We start from the raw sequence: 12,239 nt of genomic DNA, 5'->3' as shown, positions 1-12,239 counted from the left end.
GAATGTATATTTGAGGGAATGTATTTGAGGGAATGTCAGCCCCCAGAGTGGAAAGACAGGCCCTGGGACTTGATTCTGTGCTCTTGGTCTGGAATAACAGTCCCCAAAGTGCAGGGCCATAGGCAGGATTTGGGGAGTCAGTCAGGGGGCCAGTGCCATAGCTCTCAAGGGGCTGGAGGAGGCGGGGCCTCCTTGCATTTTTTACAGGCCTGCTTATACAGCCTCTTCAGTAATTTTCATTTCGGTGTGTGTTTTCAATGCAAACTAATGTCAGGCATTGTTTTAACTCTGGTAATTCCCAATTCCAGCAGCAGATCATGTCTCCCTGAAATTAGCATTTGTTGACACCCTCGGAGTCATAAAAGTAACCACTTGCCAGATCAATTGCTTCTTTTGTTCTCAGGCCTCTGTTGTGAGGGAGTAAGATAAAGGAGATTGTGAGCCTCTCTGTGACTCCGAGATTCAGCGTATAGGGCAGGATATGCAATATCTTCTTCTACTGAATCAGATAGGAATTGTTGGCATTTAACAGCATATGCAATGTTGAAAATGAACAGGTGAGCAAACATATCTTGGTATGTCCAGTGATTGATTCGTCTTGGTTTTGGGAATTTCAGGTTTCAACTGTCAAACTCAGTTTGGTATAAGAAACTGAAACATTTCTGAAATGTGTTAATCCTCATTTAGCAATGAAATGTAATGTTTGAGGACATCTGTTTCAATGTATGTGAAGAAGTGTGTACGCGCTGAGAGTCTGTTATCACATGTACCCTGGGATAACTTTGGTTTGGCTTGGGGGTTCTGCAGGAATGACCCTGGTTTCATTTTCACATCCCTGTTACTTGTTGCATTTATGTGCTAATTTGCTGCCATTCATTGATCTTACAAGCCTCAATGCATCTTGGCTTTGCATGGCCATTCTGTAACAACTGTTCACAGCCTCTCTTTTTCTTATAAGCAGGACTTGAGGATATTTTATTTGATGGTTTGTATCTGAGGAAGTGTGTTTGCACACAAAAATTTCCACTTGAAATAATACTTTGCTGGTCTTAAAGATGTTAGAGCATAGTGATGTTCTGTTTCTGCCTGTGTGATTAACTTGGGGGCACTTGGTTTTTGAACAACAGGCACAAGAATTGCTCTTTGAAGAAGGACCCAGCAGACGTTCCCTAGAAGGAGACAATCGCTTGAATGTGGGGCATATGATATATCAGGGATGGCCAACATAAGAGCCACATGCAATAAGCATGTTTGAGAACCACAAGACATGAATGCCAGATGTTTGAGAGCCGCAGGGAGAGAAGGAGAGAAGGGAGGAAGGAAGGCAAATAGATTGGGGGAGGGAAGGGTGGAAAGAAAGCAACTTTAAATGCATTCTCCAAGATGCCAGCTTTATTGACTTGGGGAAGCATTTTAAAGTGAGAAATGCCTTCTCCAAATTGGCCAATGGGGCAGCGTGGGCTTTGAGAGCCACACAATATGTGTGAAAGCTATATGTGGCTCCTGAGCCAAACTTTGGCCACCCCTGTGATATATGGTGGTCCAGACCTTACTTTGGAGTTGACTACTACTGTAATAAATTATAACAAATCTGAAACATTATTGTGCAATAAACCACTTTTATTTGTAACAATAACAACCCTGAAACATTTTTATGCAATAAACCACTTGCATTTATTATTTATTTATTGGTTATTTATAAGCATGGTGTGACAGCTCCACACAGTCATATAATAGCAGGCCCCACTTGGATCCCCTGAGCAAAAAGTTGCTAGCTACAGGGCTGTAGGGGGCCTTGGGATTTTTGAGGGGGCATTCAAGCTCCCCCTCCTGCCCTACTCCCCCCCCCCACATTTTAATGCCTGGGAAGGGGTGGTGGAGCAGCTGCAGCTTCCCAGGCTATTTAAAATCCCCCCCCGATCAGCTGATGGGCTGGTAAAACAATGCTGGAGGCTCGCAGTTTGTATGCTGACCCTCCAGCATGATCGGTATCAGTGCGGGGTAAGGGGGCAGCAGCAGCAGGAAGGACAAGCAGCCGAAAGAGTGGCCACAGCCACTACTGCTGCCTCCCCCTCCCCCTTTCTTTCCTGGATTGTGTGAGAAGGAAAGGGGAGGAGGAGGAGGCAGTGGCTGTGGCTGCTTTTTTGGCAACCGGTCCTTCCCGCTGCTGCTGCCCCCTCACATCGCACTGATAGCGATCACACTGAAGGGCCAGCATAGGAGCCATGAGCCTCCGGCACCATTTTAGCCCCCAATCAGCTTATTGAAGGGGGGGAGACTAGCTTGGGAAGCCGTGGCCACTCCCTCGTCCCTTCCTGGGCATTGAAATGGTGGGGAAGGGAGGGAGGAGGAGGCTGGGGAACAATATATTTTTAACACACACACACACATGAAAATTGAGAGTGAGATCTGGGACACTTCTCTAACAACGAAGCTAAATGACTTAATATAGTCCTTATTATTGGTGCTGCTGTTTTTTATAAAGTACTTTAAAAAGTAAAATCAATGGAATGTATAGAAATAAAATTTTAGGGGAAAACTCTCTGTCTGTAGACTTGTAATCTGAGAAAGGCATGACCATTAGGAAAGGGGATAAGACACAAAATGAGGATTATGAGTTACTTGCATGTGTTGATGATTGGATCAGGTAGGGTCCCTTTTTGCTAGGGCACACAACTTGAAGTACAAAGAGACTTTTGTGGAGAAGTTATTACAACATGTAGTTCTCAGCTAAACATTAAATTCAGGATTTTATAGTCCAGACAAATAGAGACAAAATTGAATTTACTAGTGAACATTTATTACTTGACAAGTGACACTTTGAGAATGAGCTGGTTGAGTGAAAGAGCCCCTACAGACCAGATGTTATCTAGAAAACTCTCATATCACCTCAGGCACAATACCTTTCAATAGAGGTTATTCATATGCTCAGGTGAAAGTGAGACATCAGGTGACAGAATATCAACTGGAGTACACACACATGAAATATCTTAGGAGAATGATCAAGGCACTAGTACCCTTAACAGGATAATGTGAAATGCCTTTTGTCCAAATTAAACAAGGAGCTGTATGTGTTTTAATATATTTGCAACATGTGTTTTTTCCTGAAAGTTTAAAAGCCATCTGCTATTTGCTTATGTAAGATCAAATGCGATATAAATAAAAGTAGACTGTAAATTTCTGTAACTAAGTACAGATTCATTATTTAGCCAATGGCTTTGACTATCTCACAGCCCTGAATTAATAAATGTCCAGTTGGAGCTCTGTTAGGTTAATGATTGCACAAAATTAGAACATTGAATAATTTTTTTGTAGTACTTTGTGTGAAAAATCAATTCCAAATTATCTGTGCAATTATTCAGGCACTCTGTGTCACAGACTAAAGAAGGTAACAATAGGCAATACCAATAAACAGTACAGATTCAAATGAGGTTAAGTAAGGACGTGACTTGTATGCCAGTGGAGCTAAATAGTTAGGAAGTCTATACACAATATTCTGGTTTATTAGTTTTATATTAGTATTGCCAGACCAAAGGAATTGGCTGTTCCATTGCTCTTTAAGAACAGCTGCAATATCCAAAACTACAAGGGAATCAAGTTCTCAATGAAGGCAGTGCCCCCTATCAAATTTGCAACACCCCCATGGCGCATCCTCCATGACTGGGCTCCCCACAGGCCATGTGTACTCACTCCTTAGCCTCCACTAACTGCAGCTGCTCAGGGCTCACAGGGTGGGCTCCTCATCTAGGTTGCGCTGTGGTGGCTTTCCTGCCACATGACTCATGCAGGCAGAGCCATTGCCAGCTCACTGCTGCCATTTCCTCACCATGTAGCTGCGGGTTGTTCAGGCCACTGGCAGTTGCCACCCCAGAGCCCTAGAGAGAAAGAAGGTGGAGCATGAAGCCAACTGAGCAGGAGAGAACAAGTGCACCTGACATGAGCCCCTGGAAAGGAGCAGGAATCACTTTATGGTAATGAACTATTAGAAATGCTGTCTGTTAGAAGTTCCTTTCAACAGTTTTATTTTCATGATATATTTCCATAAAATGCTGCTGTACTGACAGGTTCACATGCATCATCATCTACATCATCACCATCATCAGTGATGCTGGAGAAGGGGCTGTGCCACACTGAGTTTCCCTGATGAAGAAAAGAACAAAGCCCTGGCTAAGGAGTCCCACCTTCAGAAGCAAGCTCAGTCTCCAAGTTTGTTTTAATGCTTCAATTGCAACACTTTGCTCCTCCCCTCCTCCGACAAAATGGGGTCTCAGATGTAAAGTTGTAAATTGTTGGGGGAGGACTAGAAAGTGAGAAAGAGTCATTTGGAGCCATTAGTGGTTTCCCCAATTGCCCTGGGGTACACATTCTAGCATTGCAAATAGTCATGTGAAACTGCTCTTTAGCCTGTAAAAACCAAGGCTCTGGTACCCATTTAAATTTAATTTAATTAGCAGCACCCTGATGCCCCTTCCACCCCAAAATCCTGGCTACAGGGCTGGGACAGATGAATCTCCTTGGAGAGAATGTTCCAGAGCTTTAGTGCCATGACCAAGAAGGTTCTCTCCCAGGGCCATTGTCACAGTGGGGGAGTTAGGGGCATGTGCTCCATCACTCATGACCCAGATCCCACAACTCCCAATGCCTCTGGTTGTGCTTTTATGTGCTGGCCTAGCAATAGACATGAAGGTGGAGGCTGTGCAGCTGAAGCAGGGCTGGAGTACTTGTTAGTTACCTTGCTGAGTATTAATCGCACCAGGTACCCGGTTCCCCCTCTCCCAAGCCGAGCGGGCAGGTGTATGAGGCAGGCAGGCCTCACTGCAGTCATGTGACTCGGTTATGTGCTGGGATCACACAACTGGGTCACATGACTGCAGCAAGGCCTGCCTCATCTGTTGCTTGTTCCGCTCTGTAGGGGTGGCAGCTGCTGCCTGACAGATTTCTCTTGGGTCAGGTAATGGGGATGGGGCTTGTCCCCCTGAAAAGGTCCTCTGTCCAAGCACCAGTCGCTTCCGACTCTGGGGTGATGTTGCTTTCACAATGTTTTCATGGCAGACTTTTTACAGGGTGGTTTGCCATTGCCTTCCCCAGTCATCTACACTTTCCCCCCAGCAAGCTGGGTACTCATTTTACTGACATAATTAGTCATATAAGATGCTGCAAATCTCTTCTTCCTTTTAACCACCTGCATTATTAAAGTGTTTAATAAGGCAATCCTCAATGGGAGGGGGGTTTGCATCCACGCTAGAAAGAAAGCCACAAGGAAAAAACCTAAAAGGCAATTCTGTTATTTAGCTGTTTACTGATGCATTTTCCAGACATCCATCACTTTTTTTTAAACCCATCTCTGTTGAATGTCCAGCTCTTATCCACCCTCCACCCCTTCAAGTTTCTTACATGGTATTGTTTGCTCTGGCATTTTCTGTAAGTTTTGTATAAGTAAGTCTCATATAATATAAGACATGTTTTTCCTGTTAGTTTTTTAAATTTTAAATAGTTTATTAAAATCTAAAAAGCAATACATAAAATAAAGCTTCAAAGTTACAGAGCAAAACCTAATCAAAATTCATCAGAATCAAAATTGAGCAAGACTGAGCGAATGCAACGTAATACAAACATAGTTAAGCATTATGGAAATACCATCAAACAATCAATAGTAAATGAAATTAAAGTATCTCTTTGGTAATTCACAATATGAATTACTTTCAGAAGTTACATACTGAAAAAAAGGAAAACATTTCTCTTCAAAATTTGCCTTATACATCAGGCTATCGAATGTAAGAATTTGTGACACTAATTTATCTGAAACAAGGATGTCCCAAACTTTTATGAATCATTTCCTAACAGTAGGAGTATTTCTTTTCTTCCAATATTGAGCTATCCCAATTTTAGCTGCAAGTAATAAAGAAGCCGCTAAATGTTGCCATAACTTAGCACTGTTTATATTTCCCAAAAGTTTAACAGTATAGACTCCAGAGAATTAGGAATAGTAGCTCCTGTTGTTCTATTAATAATTGGCAAAACCTTATTCCAGAAGCACTTTATAGTTGGGCAGTCCCACCAGCAGTGCAGAAAGGAGCCCAGAGGCCCACATTCCTTCCAACAATTTGGTGAATTTTCTGACCTACAAAGATACAGTTTTTGTGGAGTCATGTAGCATCTTGAAAAAAACTTTGTAGTTTTCTAATCTAATGTTATTTGATTTAGATTTGAATAAACTGTTTGACCATATACGTTTCCATTGTGACTCGTCCAGTACTAAATTACAGCTTCTATGCCATGCCTTTTGTTGAGAGGATAACAATGACCATTTCTTTCTCTCTAAGAGTTGATAAATGGGGTTTCAAAAACCTCTTCGAACTAGGAAAGCCATCTTTTATAACTTTTTCAAAAGACATATGCAGAGCAGTTTTCAAATCGTTTGCCATAGACATGGAATGTATTTGTTGATATTTAAACCAATCTGTGATGTTCCACTGTGACATCACGAAAAGCTGTTAACTGTATAGCACAGACATATTTGGCATTAGAGAACATTGGAGTGGGGCTGAGAGCAAAACATTAGTAGAACTGCAACTGATAATGAAGTTCAGGACAATGCATCCATCCGGATTAAATTGAGACCTAGGTTTTGTGTCTCGTTACCATTGCTGATTGCTCCATGCCTACTACCTCTCTGCATATCACACCTAATCCAATCATATCTGCTATTGTCATTTGCCTGCTAATGTCATTTGGCATCTGAAATCATTCCACTTTCCAATAGGACAGATGGACTCACACTCTAGCTGTGTCTGAAGAAGTGAGCAGTGACTCAAAGCTCATACCTTACTACAATTTTTTAAAAATATTGAGTCTAGACAGCTCTCATCTTAACACAACTAATTTATTAGCAAGAACAGTCACATGAAACATAACACAGCAAACTATATACAATTTGGAACTGATTAACCATGCCCCACTGGCAGACCCCAGTCAATCCTAAGTGGCTCTCCAGGATCCTTCATTTGCATTTCCTGAAGAAATGCCTCACATCCAATTGGCAGGTTCCGAGAGAACAGCCAATCCGAATGCAAGCATCAGGATCCTGGAGAGTAATGGGTACCTGCCTTAAGCTCAAACAAAACATTCTATAACAACACTCGATACATAACAAATTTTGTTAGTCTTTAAGGTGCTATTGGACTCTTAACTCTTTTCTAGTGCTACAGACAGACTACCATCAGTGCCAGTTTAAACCCCTAGGCAGTTGAAATCTCGGGGGCCCCTTTCACAAATTATCTCCTACTCAACCTATATGTTAATCTGGCCCTGCCTGGCCTTGTACACTTACCTGCAAATAACTCCCACTGAACATAGCAGGATTTACTTCAACAAAAATATGCGCAGGTCTCATTTTGGACAGGAGCTCCCAGGAGCAGAGCTCCAGAACCTCTAAATGTTATTGTGCTCTTTCTTTCTTAACCCCCCCCCCCCCCCAAAAAAAACCCCTTGCTTCTGGGCTCCATTGCTCAAACCCCCTGTGAGAATTTTGCTGAACTCTAAGATTGGACAAACTAATATTTTTCCCCACAAAAAAAGGGAAAATAACCAAAACATATAAAGCAGACAGATGGAAATCTTCATCATGCCACTGTGGCCACATAGGAGAAAGTAATTTAAAAAGGATGATGGGAGTAAGGTTTTATTATGAGAATTGTAATCCAAGAAGCATTTTAAGGTAGATGCTGAGGTGATATAATTCAGTAAACCTTCTGGTGATTTCAGGGGTGTGTGGCATATGCAAATGAGTTATGCAAATGAGCCCTGGCACCTCTTTTTCTACAAAATGATCCCTGAATATATGCAAAATCAGTCTATGAATATGACAAAAATGAGAGAAACAGCCAAAATAAAAAAAATCTTCATTTAAATATGAAAAAAACAATATTTTAATTGAAAAATTCACCATAATAATAGTTTACATACAAGCTGGAGGAAAATATGTACTACTCCTAAGAATACCACAACTATATTTAATGATTTTGTCTGTGAAAAGCATAGCACAGCCGACTTATGGTGGCCCCAGAGAGGAACTTTAAGGACAAGTGGGAAGCAGAGGTGGTTTGCCATTGCCTTTCTCTGCAGAGCCTTGCTTGGTGGTCTCCCATGTAAGTACTGACCCTGCTTGGCTTTAGAGAGGAGATCAGGCTATTCAACACCTCTTTCTTACTCATGTAATGATTATCAAAGTGATACATTATAAAAGGAAGCTAGGCAATTCAACCTGCACAAAATGAAGAATAGCCCATATTGCCTGGAGAATTTCAAAGCCAGAATTCAACCAACTCAGCAAGTGAAGTCCTGGATTAACCAAGCAAACACTGCAATAATGCACAATTCTTGTAGTCCACTTTAACATTATACATTTACAAATGTTATTTTACATTTTTTCCACTGTATAATCAATTATTTGTCTTGCTTTCAGCTTTTAAGTAAGTCAAAGTCAATAACTAGGAAGCTTTAGCACATATCAGAACACAACTTTTAAGCCTCATTTGTGATGTTTAGAAGTAGTGATGATTAGTGAAATGGCAGAGCCCAGAACAGTTTTGTATCAACATGGATTATCCCACTTTCACAGCTAACAAATCAACTGCTTGCACTACTAGAGACAATGGACGAAGTACTAGCCATGCACTGAGTGCAGCACAACCACAGCTTGGAAGGGGACTGAAATTATGCTGATCAGAGCAAGGACTATTAGGGAGGCTAGGTAACTATGATGGTGAGGTCTATCAAGCCTTGACAGGAAGGTGCCCTGAACTCTGCACAACAGAGCAAGGAGAAAGACAGTACTGCTTCCTGTCACTCAGCCCAATCCCACTTTCATCCAGAAAAGCAAAGGTGCCACACTCTGTTAAAAAATCAGCACGACTTGCCCTAGGGGAGCAGGGAGACATGACACGCCACCATGTTCAGTGGGTCTAATCTTTCCTTGTCCCTCTGCCAAGCTCTTACCAGACTCAGGCAGGGAGGGAGGGTGGGTGGGGAGAAAGAGAATTGGGAGGGTGTGAAGGCTGAAGCTGATGTGGAAGGAGGCGTGCAGAGGCGGTGACTGAGGAGGGAAAGCAGTGAATTGAGAGGAGGCAGGGAGAGAGTGAATCAGGAGGGTGGGAAGGCTGGAGTTGGAGTGGAAGGAGGTGGGGACAGGTGGTAGCAGAGGAGGGAAAGCAGTGAATTGAGAAGGGGGGGCGGGGAGAGAACCCAGGAAGAGATTGAATCGGTCTTCAGGCCCAGATTGAGTAGAGAGGCAAAGAATTTAATATCCAGACAGAACAAACTGAGGGGGGGGGGAGTTGGCCTGGGTCCCCTAAAGATGTGGAGGTCCCTAGGCCGGTGCCTACTTGGTCTATTCGGTTAATTCGGCTCTGACTAACACGGTCTTCAACTAGTTCCAGTTAAACATGCTTTGGCTTGATTTCAGTGGGACAGTATGTGGGAGTGTAAGTAACTTAAATTTCTTATTGTTACTGTCTCTCCTGGAATGCAAAGCAGAAGATGGGAGATACCACTTTCTTACTGGTTCTATGTACTGGCCTGTACTGGCTTCACCCTTGGTAATATACTGAAAAAAATATGTAGAAATGTCACACGACTCAGGGTTGATGTTCTCGCACCAGTCTGTCCAGTCTGTGCTGCTCTTCTGACTGTCAGTGGCTGCATTGCTTTATTTATATACACTATTCTTTACACAATCATTTACTAACAACGTGCAGAATGAGACGGCCGATGTTTACATAAGCTTGTTACCCCAAATGCTTATTCCTGGAAGGAGGTGAAAAGGGCAGCACATTCCGAGACCCTCAGCATTCTTACATAGGGCAAAGTACATGAAGACTTAATGCTGCCTTCTGAGTCTTAAGATGGAGGCAGGACAAGGTTGGCCAGGCCATTGCCCTTCCTTCAGAAATATATTGTTCATTTGTCTCTGCAATTGGCATGAAATATGAAACTGCTGAACTGGCCAGAAGGACTGATGATAGGAGTTTGGTCTGCTATCCTTTTTTCAGTCAACAGGACACTTCCTTCTCTCTCTTCTTAAATTCAGGCTCCAGTTCCTCTGGCTCCCAGTTCAAAGGACCCTGAGCTGGAGAACACATCTCCAAATCTAGTCTCCAGCACAGTCATCCACACCTGACAATCTCCTGACTGAACAACTGTGCTGATGTTCTGCACGTTTCTGAAGGGAGCTACCACATCTGTATTTATCTGGGATTGAAATGACAAATGCCTTTGTGGAGATCATGAAGAGCCAGAGATTATCTATGACTGCTGTGATGAGTTCTAAGCTGTTCACTACAAAAACCACCCAGGAAGGCAAAGTATAAATGGAAATATTGATGATCAAATGCCTCCTGCTCTTAGTTAAAAAACTAATGAAACCCAGGCAGTATTTATTTGTGTTCAGAGTAATTACTGCAGATGGCAGTTCTGTCATGCAGGAGGGATGAGTCAGAAGGAATCAATATATCTACAAGCAAAATGAAAGTGTTTGAAAATAGAATAGGGCACAGCCGCACAGAAAGTAAGAGTTGTGTAACAAGCAGCAGCGCCACACTGGCCTGGTCTACACAGGCAGCAGAATGAGGTGGTGAGATAGACTGTGTGACTCCAGACAGGTGCAGAAAAAACAGCATGCTCCATTCTGTAAAACTCAGCAAACAGAAAACTAGCACAGCAGGGAGTGAGCTGGACTAGAATCTTTTCTGTGCCTGGAGGTACTAGTGTTTTTACTGGAACAGGCATCTGACCATATTACTGGCAGAAAATAGTGGAGAAGTGAGAGGATTACTGATAAAGATTAAAACAGAAAGTGCCAAAGCAGTGGCATAAGGCAGGTGATTTTTACTAATTTCTTCCTCCTGTAGCAGTCTAGTCCCTTCAGGCTGCTCCTGGGTGATGGGGGGACCCCTAGGAATAGCCTGGAGGGAGAATAATAAGTCACCCACTGGAGGAGTAATTGGTGAAAATTGCTCCTTCCTTTGGTGGAAATTCTAGGTGGTATCCAAGCTAATGTTTTAAATTTTGATTTATTTTAAAAAATAGGGAAGTCACTTCTAAAAAAATCAATAATGCCTGTCTAAAAGGGTATTCATGAGGTGGTGCTATTAACATCATGATTCACAGTTCATAATAACATGAAGCTCTCCTTGCAGGTTAGCATGGAGGCTGCAGGTTCATATTTTTCATCTTACAATAATTACAGTAAAGCTTTGTTGTTTCACCATTCGTTGATGCAAGCTTTGCATTTTACCACTTCAGGTCTGTCATATAATTGCTGTTGGCTATAATGAGGTAGGATATCTCTTTCAAACAATAATTACTCTCTAAGAAGCAATATTTAGCAAACACAGTGAAATATTGCTTAATTAATGGTCACCAGGTGGACCACAAGCAATGATGAACAGCAAGAACAGCAGAGGGTTGTACTATCCAATTAGTAGATGCAGAGCTCCTTGCTGCTGCTGGGTTTATTTACAAGGAAGCAATAAAAATGTTCCCGCTATACTGCAGGACTCCTCCATCTTTTTTGTGTGTGTCAGTGTCCTAATTAGCCAAGTAGAAACAATTTCTTAATGTAGCTGCTAATATAATCTAATTAGGCAGCATTTAAATATTGGCATCCCCTCTGAAATGACTTTGAGAGTACTGAAATTTTTGTGTTTAAGGGTTGTTATTTTTCTTACCTTCTGCAAAATTGGATTGCATTGACTGTAATCAATCAAGACTCAGTATGTAAGTAGTTACATGTATGATTATTTCAATTTCAATATCTTTATTGCATTAGCAAAAATATTGCCATAGCAACCAACCAAATACAGCAATAAGATGAAAGGGAATGAAGAGAAAACACAAGGCAGCATCCAGTACCTCATTCCATACTCTGATAAAAAAATCATCAGAAAGTTCCTCAATAGAAGTTTGGTCACAAATACAAACTCTTTTCCGGTAAGGAATCTGCCTAAAGCGACCTTCATTAGCCAATAAAGGTAATAGATCAAAGCCCTCGTAAATGCTTTCTGAAGCTTGGGATTCGCTAAAGTAACAAAATATGAAGAAAATATTGGATACGATAAAGATAAGTGATTATAAATCACAGCTGTTTTCAATTCATCTATAGTTCCCATGTCAGCTTGAATAGATTGATCTAACAATCTTTGCTTGACCAAGGCCTTAGCCGTGTCAAACCCAAGAGAACC

This window comes from Heteronotia binoei, chromosome 9 (assembly GCF_032191835.1).
Source record: "Heteronotia binoei isolate CCM8104 ecotype False Entrance Well chromosome 9, APGP_CSIRO_Hbin_v1, whole genome shotgun sequence".
Classification (NCBI taxonomy): Eukaryota; Metazoa; Chordata; class Lepidosauria; order Squamata; family Gekkonidae; genus Heteronotia; species Heteronotia binoei.
This window is presented reverse-complemented; position numbering follows the sequence as displayed.